This window comes from Gorilla gorilla, chromosome 18 (genome assembly GCF_029281585.2).
Source record: "Gorilla gorilla gorilla isolate KB3781 chromosome 18, NHGRI_mGorGor1-v2.1_pri, whole genome shotgun sequence".
NCBI classification, from domain to species: Eukaryota; Metazoa; Chordata; class Mammalia; order Primates; family Hominidae; genus Gorilla; species Gorilla gorilla.
The window spans coordinates 64960433-64979935 of record NC_073242.2 but is presented as its reverse complement, the minus strand read 5'-3'; positions in this window follow the sequence as shown (position 1 = coordinate 64979935).

Genomic DNA, 19503 nt, shown 5'->3' with positions numbered 1-19503 from the left:
GGATCCCTTGAGTCAAGGAGTTTGAGACCAACCTGGACAACATAGTGAGACCACGTCTCTACAAAAAATAAAATATTAACCAGAGGTGGTTGTGCGCATCTGTAGTCCCAGCTACTACTGTGGCTGAGGTGGGAGAAGCACTTGAGCCTGCACTGAGCTGTGATCTCACCAGTGTACTCCAGCCTGGGCCACTGAGCAAGACCTTGACTCAAAAAAAAAAATAGATATATATTCTTGAAGATTTTGCGTTCTGTCCCACTATCCATTGGTTTTCATGCCAAGATAATGTCAGAAATTCTTTACAATTGCTTCCAGATGGAGTAGCCTTTTGATCTAGTGCACAGGTGTCCAGTCTTTTGGCTTCTCAGGGCCACATTGGAAGAAGAATTCTCCTGGGCCACAGATAAAATACACTACTGCTAATGATAGCTGATGAGCTTAAAAAATAAAAAAAGGTTTGTGCATAATTTTCATGATACCCACCACCACAGATAGGCGGAAAAGTCCTTGTAGTCAAAGGGTTGGACACGGCTGTTCTAGTGTCTTGTTGTCCATTTTGGCTTTCTCCCTGATTCCAGAATGCAGGTAGAGATGTAGAGACATGCTCTCAGGACAGCTGTTGAGACAAAAAATATTCGTTGTCATTTATTCCCAAGCACAGCTGTTTGTCATCTGCATTGAAAAAGTCTCCATTCAAACTGCTGTCACATATAAAATCTATTTATGTAAGTCTGTATTTTTCTGTTGTCTTGGCGTTTGTGGGCAGTAGTGTGTTTTAACCGAGCAAACTGTCCTTCAAATAATGAAGCCGAAGTCAGCCTACCTGCTTGCCATGTTTCTTCCCCTTTCATTTTTCTAACTTCAGGATAATTGTAAGAATGAATTAAGATTTGTGTTTAAGGCCGGGCACAGTGTCTCAGGCCTGTAATCTCAGCACTCTGGGAGGCAGAGATGGATGTATCGCTTGAGCTCAGGAGTTGAAGACCAGCCTGGGCAACATACTGAGACTCTGTCTTGTATAATTAAATTAAAATTTAAAAAAAGAAGAGGAAAAGACCTGTGTTTCAAATTTAAAAAAGGGGGGGAAGCATAATGCAAAATGCGGACTATGCCACCTATGATTGGGAAAAATAATTTTTCCTACGTCATTATCTGTAGACATGTATTAGTAGCATACTGGTCATAAGCGTTTTGCTTTCCTCAAATATGATGAGGTAAGCTACTTTAAAGTGTGGTGGGGCTTTCTTCTGCATGGCTCCTGGAGGTGTTGAGTCTCAATTTAGCCAAATAATTAGGGTTTAGTTTTGATATGGATAAGGGAGACCAGCTTCATTCATGGTGCACGCACAGTTTTGCCAGTAAGGAAAAAAAAATGCAACCTGAATGTTTCCACTGATTAGATGCTATCTGGAGAGCTCCTACCCCACCCCCACCAAGGCCCAGGCCCTTAAAAAGACTCAGTGCAGCCTTTCTGTATCTCATACTGTATTCTGCAAGATGCTTCTGTGAAAGAAAGTTGTGCTGCATCAGCCATCTCCCTCCTGAAGATCCCTGCAGATGAGGATTTGTGTTTTGAAGGTTCTGAGAAGCCCTGCAACAACAGTTCTCAAATTTATTTGTTCAGGGGATCTTTTCTTCCACTGAAAGTAGTTGGGGAGACATGGCCTTAAGCCTTGAGCAGAGAAAGAGACAAGAAATTGTTGGCTCACTTACAACCAAGTGTTGTGTTTATGTTTTAGGTTTTTATGAAACTGAGGTGCTGTTTGAGATTCTAAATGAAATTGGGTGGTTGAAGAGAGGCTGGTATCCCTGTAGACTTAGCCAGCCATGAGAGGTTGCTTTTTGTTGAAGGAGGTGTTTTACAAAGGGAAATAGGGTGTCTCCTGGGCATCGCATTAGCACTTAAATACATGTATCACTGAAATGTAATGAAATGATGAAAACACGAAATGAAATGAAATGATGAAATGATGAAACGACATGATGAAATGAAGAAATGAAATGATGAAATGATGAAATGGTGAAATGAAATGATGAAATGAAGTGAAATGATGAAATGAAATGGTGAAACGAAGAAATGATATGAAATGATGGAATGAAATGATGAAGTGAAATAATGAAATGATGAAATGAGGAAATGAAATGATGAATTGATGAAATGAAATGATGAAATGAAATGAATGACGAGATGAAAAGATGAAATGAAATGAAATAATGAAATGAGGAGATGAAAAGTTGAATTGATGAGATGAAATGAAGTCATGAGGTGAAATGATGAGAAGAAATGAAATCATGAGATGAAATGATGAAATGATGAGATCAAGTGAAATGATGAAATGAAACGATGAGATGACTTGAAATGAAATAAGGAAATGAAAGGATGAAATGATGAGATGAAATGAAATGATGAAATGAAATGATGAAATGAAATGATGAAATGATGAAATGGTGAAATGAAATGAGGAAATGAAATGAAATGATGAAATGAAATGATGAAATGAAATGATGAAGTAAAATGATGAAATGAAATGAAATGAAATGAAATGATGAAATGATCAAATGAAATGAAAAGTTCAAATGATAAAATGAAAAAAAGATATGAAATGGTGAAATGAAATCAAATGATGAAATGAAGTGAAATGATTAAATGATGAAATAATGAAATGAAATGATGAAATGATGGAGATGAAATGATCAAATGAAATGATGAGATAAAAGATGAAATGAAATGAAATGATGAAATGAAAAGAGATTAAAAGATGAAGTGAAATGAGATGAAATGAAATGATGAGATGAAATGAAATCATGAGATGAATTAATGGAAAGATGAGATGAAGTGAAATGATGAAATGAAATGAAATGATGAAATGAGTAAATGCAAATGATGAGATGAAATGATGAAATGAAATAATGAAATGAAAGGATGAAATGATGAGATGAAATGATGAAAGGATGAAATGAAATGAAATGATGAAATGAGGAAATGAAATGATGAAATGAAATGATGAGGTGAAATGATGAAATGGTTAAATGAAAAGACTAAATGATGAAATGATATGAAATGATGAAATGAAGTCAAATGATGCAATGATGAAATGAAATGATGAAATGATGAAATAAATGAAATGAAATGATGAATTGATGAAATGAAATGACGAGATGAAAAGATGAAATGAAATGATGAGAGGAAGTGAAATGATGAGATGAAATGAAATCATGAAATGAAATGATGAAACGAGATGAAGTGAAATGATGAAATGAAATGTTGAGATGAAACGATGCAACGGAATGATGAAATGAAGTGATGAGATGAAATGATGAGATGAAATGATCAAATGAAATGATGAAATGAAAAGATGAATGAAATGAAATGATGAAATGAGGAAATGAAATGGAATGATGAAATAGATGAACCAAAAATACTTATTCATTTTTTTCTTGGCATCCTTCTGAGAGTATTTTAGTGAGGTTAATTTCTAAAAATAAATTGCTATTCAATGGCTATACAGGTGGCCTTTGCACCATAGGGGTTTGAACTGTGCAGGTCCACTTAGCAAAACCAACAATTCTACATCCTTCTCCACACCCTACCCATGAAAAGGATGAGGATGAAGACCTGTTTGATCATCTACTTCCATTTAATAACTAGTAAATATATTTTCCTTCTGATTTTCTTTTTCTTGTCTCTGGCATGTTTGTTAAGAATACAGTATATAAGACATATAACGTATTAAATGTGGGTTAATTGAGTGCTTGTGTTATTTGTAAGGCTTACAGTAGGCTATTAGTAGTTAAGTTTTGGGGGTGTCAAAGTTATAGTGGATTTTCTACTGTGCAGTGGGGCCAGCACCCCAATCTCCATGTTGCTTAAGGGTCAACTGTACATGTTATTTCCTTTCCTGTAAGAGAAAAATGAGGAGAAGGTCTTTTCTCCAGTAAGCGTATTCAAAATGTAGCAGACCTGAAATGTGTTGGCGCCACCATTTTGCGTCTCACTTTGAAAACTCATTATTAAAAATCGTACTAAAGCCTACCTTACTTTTCCAACCTTAGAAAAAATGTTACAAAGAAAAGGGGTGAAACCATGCTAGTTTGCACTGAAATTTGAAATTATCTTTTAAAAATGTATTTTTACTTTAATTACTTCCAAAATAGAGATCAGTTGCAAACAAATGGCAGGTCACTCTAATCCACCCTATGACTGCACTTAGATTCATGAGGAATTGTGCCATCTAGAAAGGGCAGAGAAGAGGAATGGAGTGCTCTGCGTCTTGAAATATAAACATGCACATAGCCACATGCTTTGATTCTCTTATCACTGTGTACTTAATGCTAGGAAGAGGGCATGTTTGTGTATTTTTATGCTAATTATTATTCAAGTTGTTAATGATTTAGGCTTTCAGAGCCATATAAAGATTTTTTTTCTTTCAGATATAAACTATCTTGCATTGTTCTTCTGATCATATGAGGGATAAATTTGCCTAAATATTCTTCAGACCATAATATGATGTCCATATAAATGCCAGTAGCAAGAGTAGAATCAACCACAGCTGCCTTTGTAATTATTTAAAGCATGTGTGCCTATAAGTAATTGGCATTTTATATAATCAAGAATCTTTGAAATAATAATCTCTCAACTATGAAATATGGCTCACATATATTAATTTTATATGCAAATATATATATAATATCATTGTATATGAAACTAAATTTTGGACTTAAAACAGCTTCTTAGGATCTTGATTTAAATGTCCACAGAAATATTTGACTTGAAAAAATTTAGCACACTATCACTATGATGAAAAAAATTACTATAAAATTATTTTAAAAATTTTCCACCCTAACATTTAGAACATTCTCACATTTGTGGTTAAAACCTATTGTGATTGTTCTTAGAATTTAGATAAAAAATGTTCCAGAAAGTTTGAAGATAAGCACTTTAGTCAATTTTTATTTGTTCAAGCATGAAGAAATGGCATTTCATTGACATTTTAAAAACTATTCAGATTACCTCTTTGAATTGAAGTGTTTCAAAGATATCTTATTTTAAAATACCAAAATAGGAATAGAATATGAAGGGCTGGTTATGAGTAATATGATACACTTTTATGAGAGGATGAGATTACAATAACAATACCTCCTCTCATAGAATAGCCAGCAAGTCTCCACTAAATAAGAGTGCCTTGATTTTATAAATGTTTAATCATGGATATTGAGCTAATGTGAACCATTGATAGACACAGGAGTTTATTAAGGAATTATGTAATATCTTTCAAGTATTTAGAATAGTGTTGAAATTAAGCCTGCATCCCCACGATTTTCAGAGTTGCTGATGCCTAATAAACTCAACCCCTTGTATGCCAAAATTGGCTTAAAGCCCACCCGTTACCCAAGATACACTTCAAGTATCAAAGTTCAAAAATGTAATTTTAAATATGCAAGAGTTTGAGGAATTCACTACTCACACTTTCTTGAACAGTCTATCCAAGTGCATCAAGCAAAATGTGAGTAAAGAAATTTTGACCAAAGGATTGATAGTAATGTTGAATACATTTAATAGTAGATCTAAGATTAAAAGGTGAGAGTGAGGGTGAGAAGAACGTATGAATGCTTTGTGTTCTGACAAAGAGAATGTAGCACCCATGCCCTACCTGCTTGGTTGCATTGCCAGTGCCCACGGTAGGCTATTTTATCCAGGTTTTTAGTTTAGTTTAGTTTTGTTTTGTTTTTTTCTTTTCAGGAGAGTTAGTCCAAGACCAATAACTCCATAACTGGTAGAATTGGAAGACTTTAATAGTGCTTAACATTTTGTACATAGCTTTATAACAGTTTTCTTTTTCTTTTTTTCTGAGAGATTCTTTTCAATATGCCCAATCATGGTTGAACTCAAAGTCATTGCTTATTTAAAATCTACAACTGCTGACGTTTTGTAACCTTCGCATTCCAGGTAATTGGTTTTTTGTGCATTTTCTGTATTTTTCTCCATCACTCTACCTAGATATTTGCTATATTTAATATTTTAATATTTTTCTGAAAAAGTGGGCTTTTGCATTTTTAAATATATACTCAGTTGCTTTAATTCTGCTTTTTCATGTACTGGTTCCTCCTTTTTTTTTTTTTTTTTTTTTTTGAGGCGGAGTCTTGCTCTGTCACCCAAGCTGGAGTGCTGTGGCATGATCTCAACTCACTGCAACCTCCAACCCCCAGGTTCAAGCAATTCTCCCACCTCAGCCTCCCGAGTAGCTGGGATTACAGGTACATGCCACCATGCCAGGCTAATTTTTGTATATTTAGTAGAGAGTGGGTTTCTCCATGTTGGACCAGGCTGTTGTCAAACTCCTGACCTCAGGTGATCCACCTGACTCGGCCTCCCAAAGTGCTGGGATTACAGGTGTGAACCATGGCGCCTGGCTATTTCCTTCATTCTTTATGTTTATTTTACTGGTTTTATCTCTCTCTCTCTCTCACTGTTTCTCTCCTTCTCACATTCACTTTGCAGTTGTCAAATAGCCCAGGTGATGTTACAGATTTACTCCTTATAAAAGGAGGCATTACACATTACACATGCATCTTAGTGGCCTTACAAAAGTGTTTGGTTCATTTGTATTGACTTTAAAATATTTCAATATTCATTAAAATAGCTTCGAACCAATATTATTAGACCTAAGTTTCTAGCTTTCTTTTTTGTATTGTTATCTACCTTCATTGCTGTTTGTTTAAGAAATATATTCTGTGTCACGTCATTTCCGTGAAAATTGTTTGAATTTGTGGTATGGTCTAGAAAATGTTAATTTTTGTAAGTATTCTCTATGAACATGAAAATAACATGAATTATAATATTCATGTTTCTTATATAACATTTGCCCTTTTTAAAATCCACTAGCTTTTTTTAAAACTTACTCTTTTAATTTTTTCTTTTATGTATTACTGAAAGATGTGTTTGAAATGTCTATAATGATTTGAGAGCTTATTCATTTCTACTTACTTTCTGATATTTTTGCTTTATATAATTTGACTCTCTCTCTAAATACGTGTGTGCGTGTATGTGAGAGAGTGTGTGGTGTGTGTGTATATATGTATATATGTATCAGGCTAATGCACATTTAAGTCATCACATCTTCTTAATAACTTAAAACTTTTGTCACACTGGTTAGACTAACTTATTTTAATAAGTGTTTCTAACTTACATTCTATTTTGTCTATATAGCAAGTTTTAAAAAATTATATTCATGTAGTATGTTTGTATGTATATCATATATACACAGTATCTGTATTGTTTGAACTTCAAAGTTTCTGTAAATTTATATATTAGTTACCTCTCTTGTAATTATGATAGAGATGGTTTTTTTAATTATGCCAATCTTTGTATTTTAACAAAAACATTGTCTACTTAGGTTTAAGTTAATCTTTGATCATTTATACTTAATTCGTTTTATTAATTTGTTGCATATATATATATAATGTCTCATTTTCTCCTATCAGTTTCTGTCTTCTTGTTTTTAAATTATGACTTTATTTTTATTGTTTTCAAAAATAACAACAGAGAAATGCATAATGTCCAGTGAATTTATTAAAGTTCCAAAGTCGGTCGCCCGCATGGCTCATGCCTGTAATCTCAACACTTCGGGAGGCCGAGGCGTGTGGATCACGAGGTCAGGAGTTGGAGACTAGCCTGACCAACATGGTGAAACCCCGTCTCTACTAAAAATACAGAAATTAGCCAGGCATTGTGGCACGTGGCTGTAATCCCCGCTACTCAGGAGGCTGAGGCAGGAGAATTGCTTGAACCTGGAAGGCAGAGGTTGCAGTGAGCCGAGATGGTGCCACTGCACTCCAGCCTGGGCGAAAGAGTGAGACTCCTTCTTAAAATAAATAAATAAATAAATAAAGAGTTGCAACGTCATACTCACCTTTCTGCTCTTGTCAGACAATTAAGGGGTCTTTGAATACTTCAGCCCTAATAATTTGCTTCCTAGCATACATATTGCAGTGCTTATCTAATTTTAAATATATTTTTGTTTCAACACCTAATTTTTTATTTAGATCTGTCTGTATGTTTACAATATATTTTGCTCTGTGTTCATACTTCGATTTCAGAACTTTAACTTTTCTGAAGCATGTTTTCAGAGTTTCTTTTTAGTTTCTTTGGTGGAATTCTGCTGGAGGCGTTTTGTTTTTTGTCTCTAAATATGTTATTTAGCCATAGGTTGATGAATATTTTTCTTGGTTAAGAATTTCAGAATGGCATTATTATTCTTAACAAATAATATTGTTTATTTTACCTTTCATTCTTTCAGATTTCAATTTGATTAAAAGTAATTTGATTTTTCTAGTGCTAATTGAGATATTTTTCCCTTCCTGATTGTTTACTATTTCTCTAGGAGATAGGTAGGTGTAGGTTTATCTCCATTGTAGCTTGCTTAGCATGCATGGAATTTTTGAATATGCAGATTAGTGTCTTACAAAAGTCTGGAGAACTTTCAGCCAAAATACCATCACATATTGTCCCTTCCCAGTTCCCTTCTTCTATGAGAACACTCACTAAACACATGCTACACTTTCTCACTGTGTCTTCCATGTCTCTTAATTATTCTGTCCACATTTTGCATTTTTTTAAATTTTCTGTAATGCGTTCTGAAATATTTATGAACTCTCACCATGGCCATGTCTAATCTGATGAGTTCATTTTTGAGTTTTTAATTTAAAATACTATATTTTTATACAAACTACTTTTCAAATTTGCTACATCAATATTTGGTCTTCTAAAATATATTCTCTTTATTTTAAAATTTTTTAAAGCAAATGTGCTTTATAATCTAACAGTGATCTTTCTACTAATGAACCTTTGTGGATCTGTTTGTATTCTTTTTCTGCTTTCCTTTCAAATGGTGGAATATCATTTCCTTGTGTACTTAGATGCCTTTGAATGACAAAGATTTATTTTTCTCTGAAAATTATTTTTGTGCACTTTTGAGTATTAGTAAGAAGAAAACTTGCCAAAGAGAATTTGAATTTTTTTGTGAGTCTACTAAAGGCACCACCATTCTGGGACCTCATTATGTTAATTCTTGGCCTAAAGGTGTTTGGACGTATGTTCGGACTGCATATCTAAACTATTTTTAAATTAATTGCTGTAAATCATTAATGATTGGGTTTCTTCAAATCTGTTCAATCTCAAGACATTTTTATTTGCCATTTCCAGGGAATGTGAAATGGGATTAATTTACCTCTGATTCTTCTTTATACTGAGGATAGAAATTTTGGTCCTAGCTTTAGGGAGGAGCTCCTGTGTGATGCCCTATCTTGGGAAAAACTATGTTTCTCTTTACTGTCCTATGTGATGTATGACAGTAGGAATCTGCACTCATTCATTTTGGTACATGTCCGTAGGGCAAAATCAGTTTCGGTGTTTAGGTATATTTTGTCTGCTCGCTGCATTCCCATGGTTTTGATATTATATTTTACTATTTTTTGTGAACATATCAATGCTTCAATTTTTTTCCAGTAATATAATCAACTATATTATGAGAAAAAAATTTTGATAAAACACAAATTTCATGTGTTCCTACTCTAATTGGCTTTTACATAAAAATACAGGTAAAGTTTATTTGTGCTTTTTTGCTATTTCTGTTTTGCTATTCTCTGTTTGTCTATGTCTTCTCCACATAGACACAATTAGGGAATTTTGTACACTCTTGTGAGAACTGCTTTGATATTAACAAAATGTATTTCTCGAACGCCTAGGTATAAAACTCAAGTATCTATAATTTAAATTCTTTTTTGCTCACTTCTATTGTTTCCAGTCTCAATAGAAATCTTTGCCCAACCAGGAATTCAAGCATTATTCTAATACTTCTCACACATCACAGATACAGATTAAATTTTCTAGATCTTCCTAAATACTATCATTTTTCACTACTTGAATCTTAACTGTTAAGTTCAAGGCTGGGTGACTGAGTGAGATATTCTCAAAACAAAAAAAAATGGAATGGAATGCAGAGGAATGGAATGGAATGGAATGGAGTGGACTGGAGTGAAGTGTATTGGAGTGAAGTGGAGTGGAGTGGAATGGAGAGGAATGGAATGTGATGGAATGGAATGGAATGAAGTGGAGTGGAGTGGGGTGGACTGCAGTGTAGTGGAAAGGAGCGGAAAGGAATGGGACGGAGTGGAATGGAGTGGAGTGGAGGTCAGTGGAGTGCAGAGGAGGGGAATGGAGTGGAATGGAATCGGATGTAATGGAATGTAGTGGAGTGCAGTGGAGTGGAACAGAGTGGAATGGAATGGAATTGAATGGAACGGAACGGAATGGAATGCAATGGAATGCAATGGAGTAGAATGCAATGCAAAGGAAAGTTGACATGTAATGTGAGCTGAGATTGTGCCACTGCACTCCAGCCTGGGTGACACAGTGATATCCTGTTGAAAGAAAGGAAAGAAATGCAGTGGAGTGAAATGGAATGGAATGGAATGGGATATAGTGGAATGGAGAGGAATGGGGTGGAGTGGAATGGAGAGGAATGGGGTGGAGTGGAGTGGAGTGGAGTGGAGTGGAGTAGAATGGAGTGTAGTGGAATGGGGTGGAGTAGAGTGGAGTGGAATGGGGTAGAGTGGACTGTAGTGGAGTGGAGTGGAAAGGAATGGAATGGAATGGAATCAAATGGAGAAAAGAAATGTGTGCTGAGATTGTGCCACTGCGCTACAGCCTGTGTGACAGAGGGAGATCCTGTCGAAAGAAACGAGTGGAATGGAAGGGATTGGAATGGAGTGGAGTGGAATTGAGTGGAGTGGAGTGCAGTGGAATGGAATGGAATGGTGAAATGAAACGTGAGCTGAGATTGTGCCACTGCACACCAGCCTGGGTGACAGAGTGAGATCCTGTCAAGAGAAAGGAATGGAATGGAATGGAGTGTAATGGAAAGGAATGGAGTGGAGTGGAGTGGAAAGGAGTGGAATGGAATGGGATGGAGTGGAAAGGAGTGGAGTAGACTGGAATGGAGTGGAGTGGAGTGGAATGGATTGGAGTGGAGTGGATTGGAATGGAAAGAAATAGTAAAATGAAATGTGAGATGAGGTTGTGCCACTGTGCTACAAGCTGGGTGACAGAGTGAGATATTCTCAAAAGAAAGAAATGGAATGGAATGCAGTGGAATGGAATGGAATGGACTGGAGTGGACTGGAGTGAAGTGGAGTGGAGTGAAGTGGAGTGGAGTGGAATGGAAAGGGATGGAATGGGATGGAATGAAGTGGAGTGGAGTGGGGTGGAGTGGAGTGGAGAGGAGTGGAATGGAATAGGATGTAATGGAATATACTGGAGTGGAGTGGAGTGGAACGGAGTGGAATTGAATGTAAAGGAATGGAATGGAATGGAATGCAATGGAACGCAATGGATTACAATGCAATGCAATGGAAAGTTGACATGTAATGTGAGCTGAGAATGTGCCACTGCACTCCAGCCTCAGTGACACAGTGATATCCTGTCAAAAGAAAGGAATGGAATGCAATGGAGTGAAATGGAATGGAATGGACTGGAGTGGAGTGGAGTGGAGTAGAATGGAGTCGAATGGAATGGGATGGAGTGGAATGGGATGGAGTGGAATGGAATGGAGTGGAGTGGAGTGGAGTGAAACAGACTGGAATGGAAGGGGATGGAATGGAATGTAGTGGAATGGTGAAAAGAAATGTGAGCTGAGATTGTGCCACTGCACTCCAGCCTTTGTGACAGAGTGTGATCCTGTGGAAAAACAGAAATGGAATGGAATGGAGTGGAATGGAGTGGAGTGGAATGGACTGGAGTGGAGCGGAATGGAATGGAATGGAATGGAATGGAGAAAAGAAATGTGTGCTGAGACTGTGCCACTGCACTACAGCCTGTGTGACAGAGGGAGATCCTGTCAAAAGAAAGGAGTGGAATGGAAGGGATTGGAATGAAATGGAATGGAATGGATTGGAGTTGAGTGGAGTGGAATTGAGTGGAGTGGAGTGGAATTGAGTGGAGTGGAGTGGAGTGCAGTGGAATGGAATGGAATGGTGAAATGAAATGTGAGCTGAGATTGTGCCACTGCACACGAGCCTGGATGACAGAGTGAGATCCTGTCCAAAGAAAGGAATGGAATGGAATGGAGTGGAATAGAATGGAATGGAGTGGAGTGGAGAGGAATGGAGTGGAATGGAATGGGATGGAATGGAAAGGAGTGGAGTGGACTGGAATGGAGTGGAGTGGAGTGGAGTGGAATGGAATGGAATGGAATGGTGAAATGAAATGTGAGCTGAGATTGTGCCACTGTGCTCCAGGCTGGGTGACAGAGTGAGATACTCTCGAAAGAAAGGAATGGAATGGAATGCAGTGGAATGGAATGGAATGGAATGAAATGTAGTGGACTGGAGTGGAGTGGAGTGGAGTGGAATGGAGAGGAATGGAATGGGATGGAATGGAATGGAATGAAGTGGAGTGGAGAGGGGTGGACTGGAGTGCAGTGGAAAGGAGCGGAAAGGAATGGGACGGAGTGAAATGGAGTGGAGTGGAGGTCAGTGGAGTGCAGTGGAGGGGAATGGTGTGGAATGGAATCGGATGTAATGGAATGTAGTGGGGTGGAGTGGAACAGAGAAGAATGGAATAGAACTGAATTAAATGGAATGGAACCGAATAGAATGGAATGCAATGGAATAGAATGCAATGCAAACGAAAGTTGACATGTAATATGAGATGAGATTGTGCCACTGCACTCCAGCCTGGGTGACATAGTGATATCCTGTCGAAAGAAAGGAATGGAATGCAATGGAGTGAAATGGAATGGGACATAGTGGAATGGAATGGAATGGAATGGAGTGGAGTGGAGTGGAGTGGAATGGAATGGAGAAAAGAAATGTGTGCTGAGATTGTGCCACTGTGCTACAACCTGTGTGAAAGAGGGAAATCCTGTCGAAAGAAAGGAGTGGAATTGAAGGGATTCGAATGGAATGAAATGGAATGGATTGGAGTGGAGTGGAGTGGAATTGAGTGGAGTGGAGTGCAGTGGAATGGAATGGAACGGTGAAAGGAAATGTGAGCTGAGATTGTGCCGCTGCACACCAGCCTGGGAGACAGAGTGAGATCCTGTGGAAAAAAAGGGATGGAATGGAATGGATTTAGAAGGGAATGTAATGGAGTGGAGTGGAATGGAGTGGAGTGGAGTGGAAAGGAGTGGAATGGAATGGGATGGAATGGAAAGGAGTGGAATGGATTGGAGGGGAGTGGAGTGGAATGAAGTGGAGTGGAGTGGAGTGGAGAGGAGTGGAATGGAATGGAATGGAATGGAATGGTGAAATGAAATGTGAGCTGAGATGGTGCCACTGCGCTCCAGGCTGGGTGACAGAGTCATATAATCTCGAAAGAAAGGAATGGAATGGAATGCAGTGGAATGGAATAGAATGGAGTGGACTGGAGTGGAGTGAAGTGGGGTGGAGTGGAATGGACAGGAATGGAATGGGAAGGAATGAAGCGGAGTGGCATGGGGTGGAGTGGAGTGCAGTGGAATGGAGCAGAATGCAATGCGATGGAGTGGAACGGAGTGGAGTGGACTGCAGTGGAGTGGAGAGGAGTGGAATGGAGTGGAATGGAATCGGATGTAATGGAATATAGTGGAGTGGAGTTGAGTGGAGTGGAACGGAGTGGAATAGAATGGAATTGAATGGAGTGGAATGGAATGGAATGGAAAGGAATGCAATGGAATGCAATGGAATAGAATGCAATGCAATGGAAAGTTGACATGTAATGTGAGCTGAGATTGTGCCAGTGCACTTCAGCGTGGGTGACACAGTGATATCCTGTCGAAAGAAAGGAATGGAATGCAATGGAGTGAAATGGAATGGAATAGAGTGGAGTGGAGTGGATTGGAGTGAAGTGGAATGGAGTCGAATGGAATGGGATGGAGTGGAATGGAATGGAGTGGAGTGGAGTCTAGTGGAGTGAAATAGAGTGGAATGGAAGGGGATGGAATGGAATGCAATGAAATGGTGAAAAGAAATGTGAGCAGAGATTGTGCCTCTGTACTCCAGCCTTTGTGACAGAGTGAGATCCTGTGGAAAGAAAGGAATGGAATGGAATGGAGTGGAATGTAATGGAATGGAGTGGAATGGAATCGAGTGGAGTGGAGTGGAGTGGAGAGGGGTGGAGTGGAATTTAGTGGAGTGGAATAGAGTGGAGTGGAGTGGAATGGAGTGGAATGGAATGGAGTGGAATGGAATGGAGTAGAGTGGAATGGAGTGGAGTGAAATGGAGTGGAGTGGAGTGGAGTGGAATGGAATGGAGTGGCGTGGAATGGAATGGAGTGGAATGGTGTAGAGTGGAGTGGAGTGGAATGGAAAGGGGTGGAGCGGAGTGGAGGGGAGTGGAGTGGAATGGAGTGGAGTTGAGTGGAGTGGAGTGGAATGGAATGGAGTTGAGTGAAATGGAATGGATTGGAGTGGAGCGGAGTGGAATGGAGTGGAGTGGAGTGGAATGGAATGGAATGGAAGTGAATGGAATGGAATCGAATGGCATCAAATGGAATTGAATGGAATGCGGGAAAGTGGAGTGGAGTGTAATCGAGTGGAATGGAATGGGGTGGAATGGAATTGAATGGAAGGGAGTGGAGTGGAATGGAGTATAGTGGAGTGGAGTGGAATGGAGTGGAGTGGAATGGAATGGGAGGGAAGGGAATTGAACGGAGTGGAGGGGAGTGGAGTGGAGTGGAATGGAATGCAATAGAATGGAATTGTGAAATGAAATGTGAGCTGAGATTGTGAACTGCACTCCAGCCAGGGTAACAGAGTTAGATCCTGTTGAAAGAAAGGAAGGGAATTCAATGGATTTAGAATGGAGTGTAATGGAATGGACTTAGATTGGAATGTAATGGAAAGGAGTGGAGTGGAGTGGAGTGGAATGGACTGGAATGGAATGGAGTGGAGTGGAATGGAATGGAGTGCAATCGAGTGGAGTGGAATGGAATGGAATGTACTGCAGTGGAGTGGAATGTAGTGGAGTGGAGTGGAATGGAATGGAGTGGAATGGAATGGAATGGAGTGGAGTGGAGTAGACTGGAATGGAGTGCAGTGGAATGGAGTGGAGTGGAGTGGAGTGGAATGGAGTGGAATAGAATGGAGTGGAATGGAATGGAATAGAATGGAATGGAATGGAATGGAATCCAATGGAATGGAATGGAATCAAATGGAATGGAATAGAATGGCATTGAAGGGAATCGAATGGAATGCGGTGAAGTGGAGTGGAGTGGAATGGAGTGGAATGGAATGGAGTGGAGTAAAGTGGAGTGGAGTGGAGTGGAATGGAGTGGAGTGGAGTGGGTGGGAGTGGTATGGAGTGGAATGAAATGGAATGGAGTGGAGTGGACAAGAGTGGAGTGGAGCGAAGTGCAGGGAGTGTAGTGGAATGCAGTGTAGTGGAATGGAGTGGAGAGGAATGGAGTGGAGTGTAGTGGAGAGGAGTGGAATGGAGTGGAGTGGAGTGCAGTGGAGTGGAGTGGAATGGAATGGAGTAGAGTGGAATGGAATGGATTGGAATGTAGTGGAGTGGAGTGGAGTGGATTGAAGTGGAGTGGAGTGGAATGGAGTGGAATGGAGTGGAGTGGAGTGGAATGGAATGGAATGAAATGGAGAAAAGAAATGTGTGCTGAGATTGTTCCACGGCGCACAATGGAATCGAATGGAACCATAGAATGGAATCAAAAAGAATCATCATCGAATGGAATCGAATGGAATCATCATCAAATGGAATCATCATCGAACGGAATGTAATGGAATGTAATGGAATGGAATGGAATGGGAGCTGAGATTGTGCCACTGCACTCCAGGCTGGGTGACAGAGTGAGATACTTTTGAAAGAAAGGAATATAACGGAATGCAGTGGAATGGAACGGAATGGAATGGAATGGAGTGGACTGGAATGGAATGGAGTGGAGTGAAGTGGCATGGAGTGGAATGGAGAGGAATGGAATGGGATGGGATGGAATGGAATGGAATGAAGTGGAGTGGAGTGGGCTGGGGTGGATTGCAGTGGAAATGAGTGGAATGGAATGGGATGGAATGGAAAGGAGTGGAGTGGAGTGCAGTGGAGTGGAGAGGAGTGAAAAGGAGTGGAATGGAATCAGATGTAATGGAATGTAGTGGAGTGGAGTGGAACACGTGAAACGGAATGGAATGGAATGGAATGGAATGGAATGGAATGGAATAGAATAGAATGAAATGCAACGAAAATTTTACATGTAATGTGAGCTGAGATTGTGCCACTACACTCCAGCCTGGGTGACACAGTGATATCCTGTTGAAAGAAGGGAATGGTATGCAATGGAGTGAAATGGAATGGAATGGAATGGAGTGGAGTGGTGTGGAGTGGAATGGAATGGAACGGAGTGGAGTGGAGTGGAGTGGAGTGGAATGGAATGGAATGGAATGGAATGGAATGGAATGGAATAGAATAGAATAGAATAGAATAGAATAGAATAGAATAGAATGGAATTAAATGGATTGGAATCGAATGGAATCAAATCAAATGGAATCGAATGGAATCGAATGGCATGGAATGGAATGGAATGGAATGGGAGCTGAGATTATGCCACTGTGCTCCAGGCTGGGTGACAGAGTGAGATACTCTTGAAATAAAGGAATGGAATGGAATGCATTGGAATGGAATGGAATGGAGTGGACTGGAGTGGAGTGAAGTGGAGTGGAGTGGAGAGGAGTGGAATGGAGTGGAATGGAACTGGATTAAATGGAATGGAATGGAATGGACTCGAATGGAATGGACTCGAATGGAATGGAAGGGACTTGAATGGAATCATCATCGAACGGACGCGAATAGAATCATCATCAAATGGACTCGAATGGAATCATCATCGAATGGACTCAAATGGAATAATCTTCAAATGGAACCGAATGGAATCATCATCGAATGGAATCGAATGGAATCATCATCAAATGGAATAGAATGGAATCATCATCGAACGGAGTCAAATGGAATCATCATTGAATGGAATCAAATGGAATCATCATTGAACGGAATCAAAAGGAATCATCATCGAATGGAATCGAATGGAGTCATCATCTAATGGAATCAAATGGAATCATCATCAAATGGAATCGAATGGAATCATCGAATGGAATCGAATGGAGTCATCAAATGAAATTGAATGGAATCATAGAATGGAATTGAATTGAATGGAATCGCATGGAATCAAATGGAATGGAATTGAATGGGAGCTGAGACTGTGCCACTGAGCTCCAGGCTGGGTGACAGAGTGAGATACACTCAAAAGAAAGGAATGAAATTGAATTCAGTTGAATGGAATGAAATGGAATGGAGCGGACTGCAGTGGAGTGCAGTGGTGTGAAGTGTAGTGGAGTGCAATGGCAAGGAATGGAATGAAATGAAATGAAGTGAAGTGGAGTGGAGTGGGGTGGAGTGGAGTGCAGTGGAATGGAGTGGAATTTAATGAGATGGAATGGAAAGGAGTATAGTGGACTGCAGTGGAGTGGAGAGGAGTGGAATGGAGTGGCATGGAATTGGATGTAATGGAATGTAGTGGAGTGGAGTGGAGTGGAAAGGAACACAGTGGAATGGAATGGAAAGGAATGGAATTCAATGGAATGCAATGCTATGCAATGGAATAGAATGCAATGCAGTGGAAAGTTGACATGTAATGTGAGTTGAGATTGTGCCACTGCACTCCAGCCTGGGTGACACAGTGATATCCTGTCGAAAGAAAAGAATGGAATGCAATGGAGTGAAATGGAATGGAATGGAATGGAGTGGAGTGGAGTGGAGTGGAGTGGAATGGAATGGAATGGAATGGAATTGAAATGAATCGAATCAAATCAAACAGAATGGAATCGAATGGAATCAAATCGAATGGAATTGCATGGAACGGAAAGGAATGGAATGGGAGCTGAGATTGTGTCACTGCGCTCCAGCCTGGGTGACAGAGTGAGATACCCTCGAAAGAAAGTAATGGAATGGAATGGAGTGGAATGGAATGGAATGGAGTGGAATGGAATGGAATGGAGTGGACCTGAGTGGAGTGGACCTGAGTGGAGCAGAGTGGAATGGAGTGGAATGGAATCGGATGTTATGGAAAGTAGTGGAATGGAATGGAATGGAATAGAATGGAATAGAATGGACTGGAATGGACTGGAATGGAATGGAATCGAATGGAATGGACTTGAATGGATTGGAATGGACTCGAATGGAATGAAATGGACACGAATGGAATCATCCTCGAATAGACTCAAATGGAAACATCATCAAATGGACTCGAATGGAATCATCATCAAATGTACCCCAAAGAAATCATCATCGAATGAACTCGAATGGAAGTGTCATCAAATGGACTCAAATGGGATCATCATCAAACGGATTCGAATGGAATAATCATCGAATGGACTCGAATTGAATCGTGATCACGTGGACTCGAATGGAAGCATCATTGAATGAATGGAGTCAAAAGGAATCGTCATCAAATGGAATTGAATGGAATCGTCATTGAATGGACTCGAATGGATTCATCATCGAATGGACTCCAATGGATCGTCATCAAATGGAATCAAATGGAATCATCTCCAAATGGAATTAAATGGAATCGTCTTCAAATGGAATTGAATGGAATCATCCTCGAACGTAATTGAATGGAATCATCAAATGGAATCAAATGGAATCATCGAATGGAATCGAATGGAATCATCATCGAATGGAATTGAATGGAATCATCATGGAATGGAATCAAATGGAATCATTATAAAATGTAATCGAACGGAATCATCATCAAATGGAATTGAAAGGAATCATCGAATGGAATCTAATGGAACAATCACCAAATGGAATCGAATGGAATCAAATGGAATGAGCAAATGGAATTGAATGGAATCATTATCAAATGCAATCAAATGGAATCATCATTGAATGGAATCGAACAGAATCATCGAGTGGAATCGAATGGAATCATTGAAGGGAATCGAATGGAATCATGATCGAATGGAATTGAATGGAATTATAGAATGAAATTGAATGGAATCATTGAATGGAATCGAATGCAATCATTGATGGACTCGAATGGATTCATCAACGAATGGACATAAATGGAATCAGCATCAAATGGACTCGAATGGAGTCATCATCTAATGGAATCAAATGGAATCAACATTGAATGGACTCCAATGGAACCATCGAAAGGAATCAAATGGAATCATCAAATTTAATCAAATGGAATCATTATCAAATGCAATCGAATGGAATCATCATCAAATGGAATCGAATGGAATCATCGAATGGAATAATCATTGAATGGAATCGAATGGAATCATCAAATTGAATCGAATGGAATCATCAAATGGAATTGAATGGAATCATCATCTAATGGAATCAAATGGAATCGAACGGAATCATCATCAAATGGAATTGAATGGAATTATCGAATGGAATCGAATGGAATCATTGAATGGAATTGAATGCAATCATTGAATGGACTCTAATGGAAT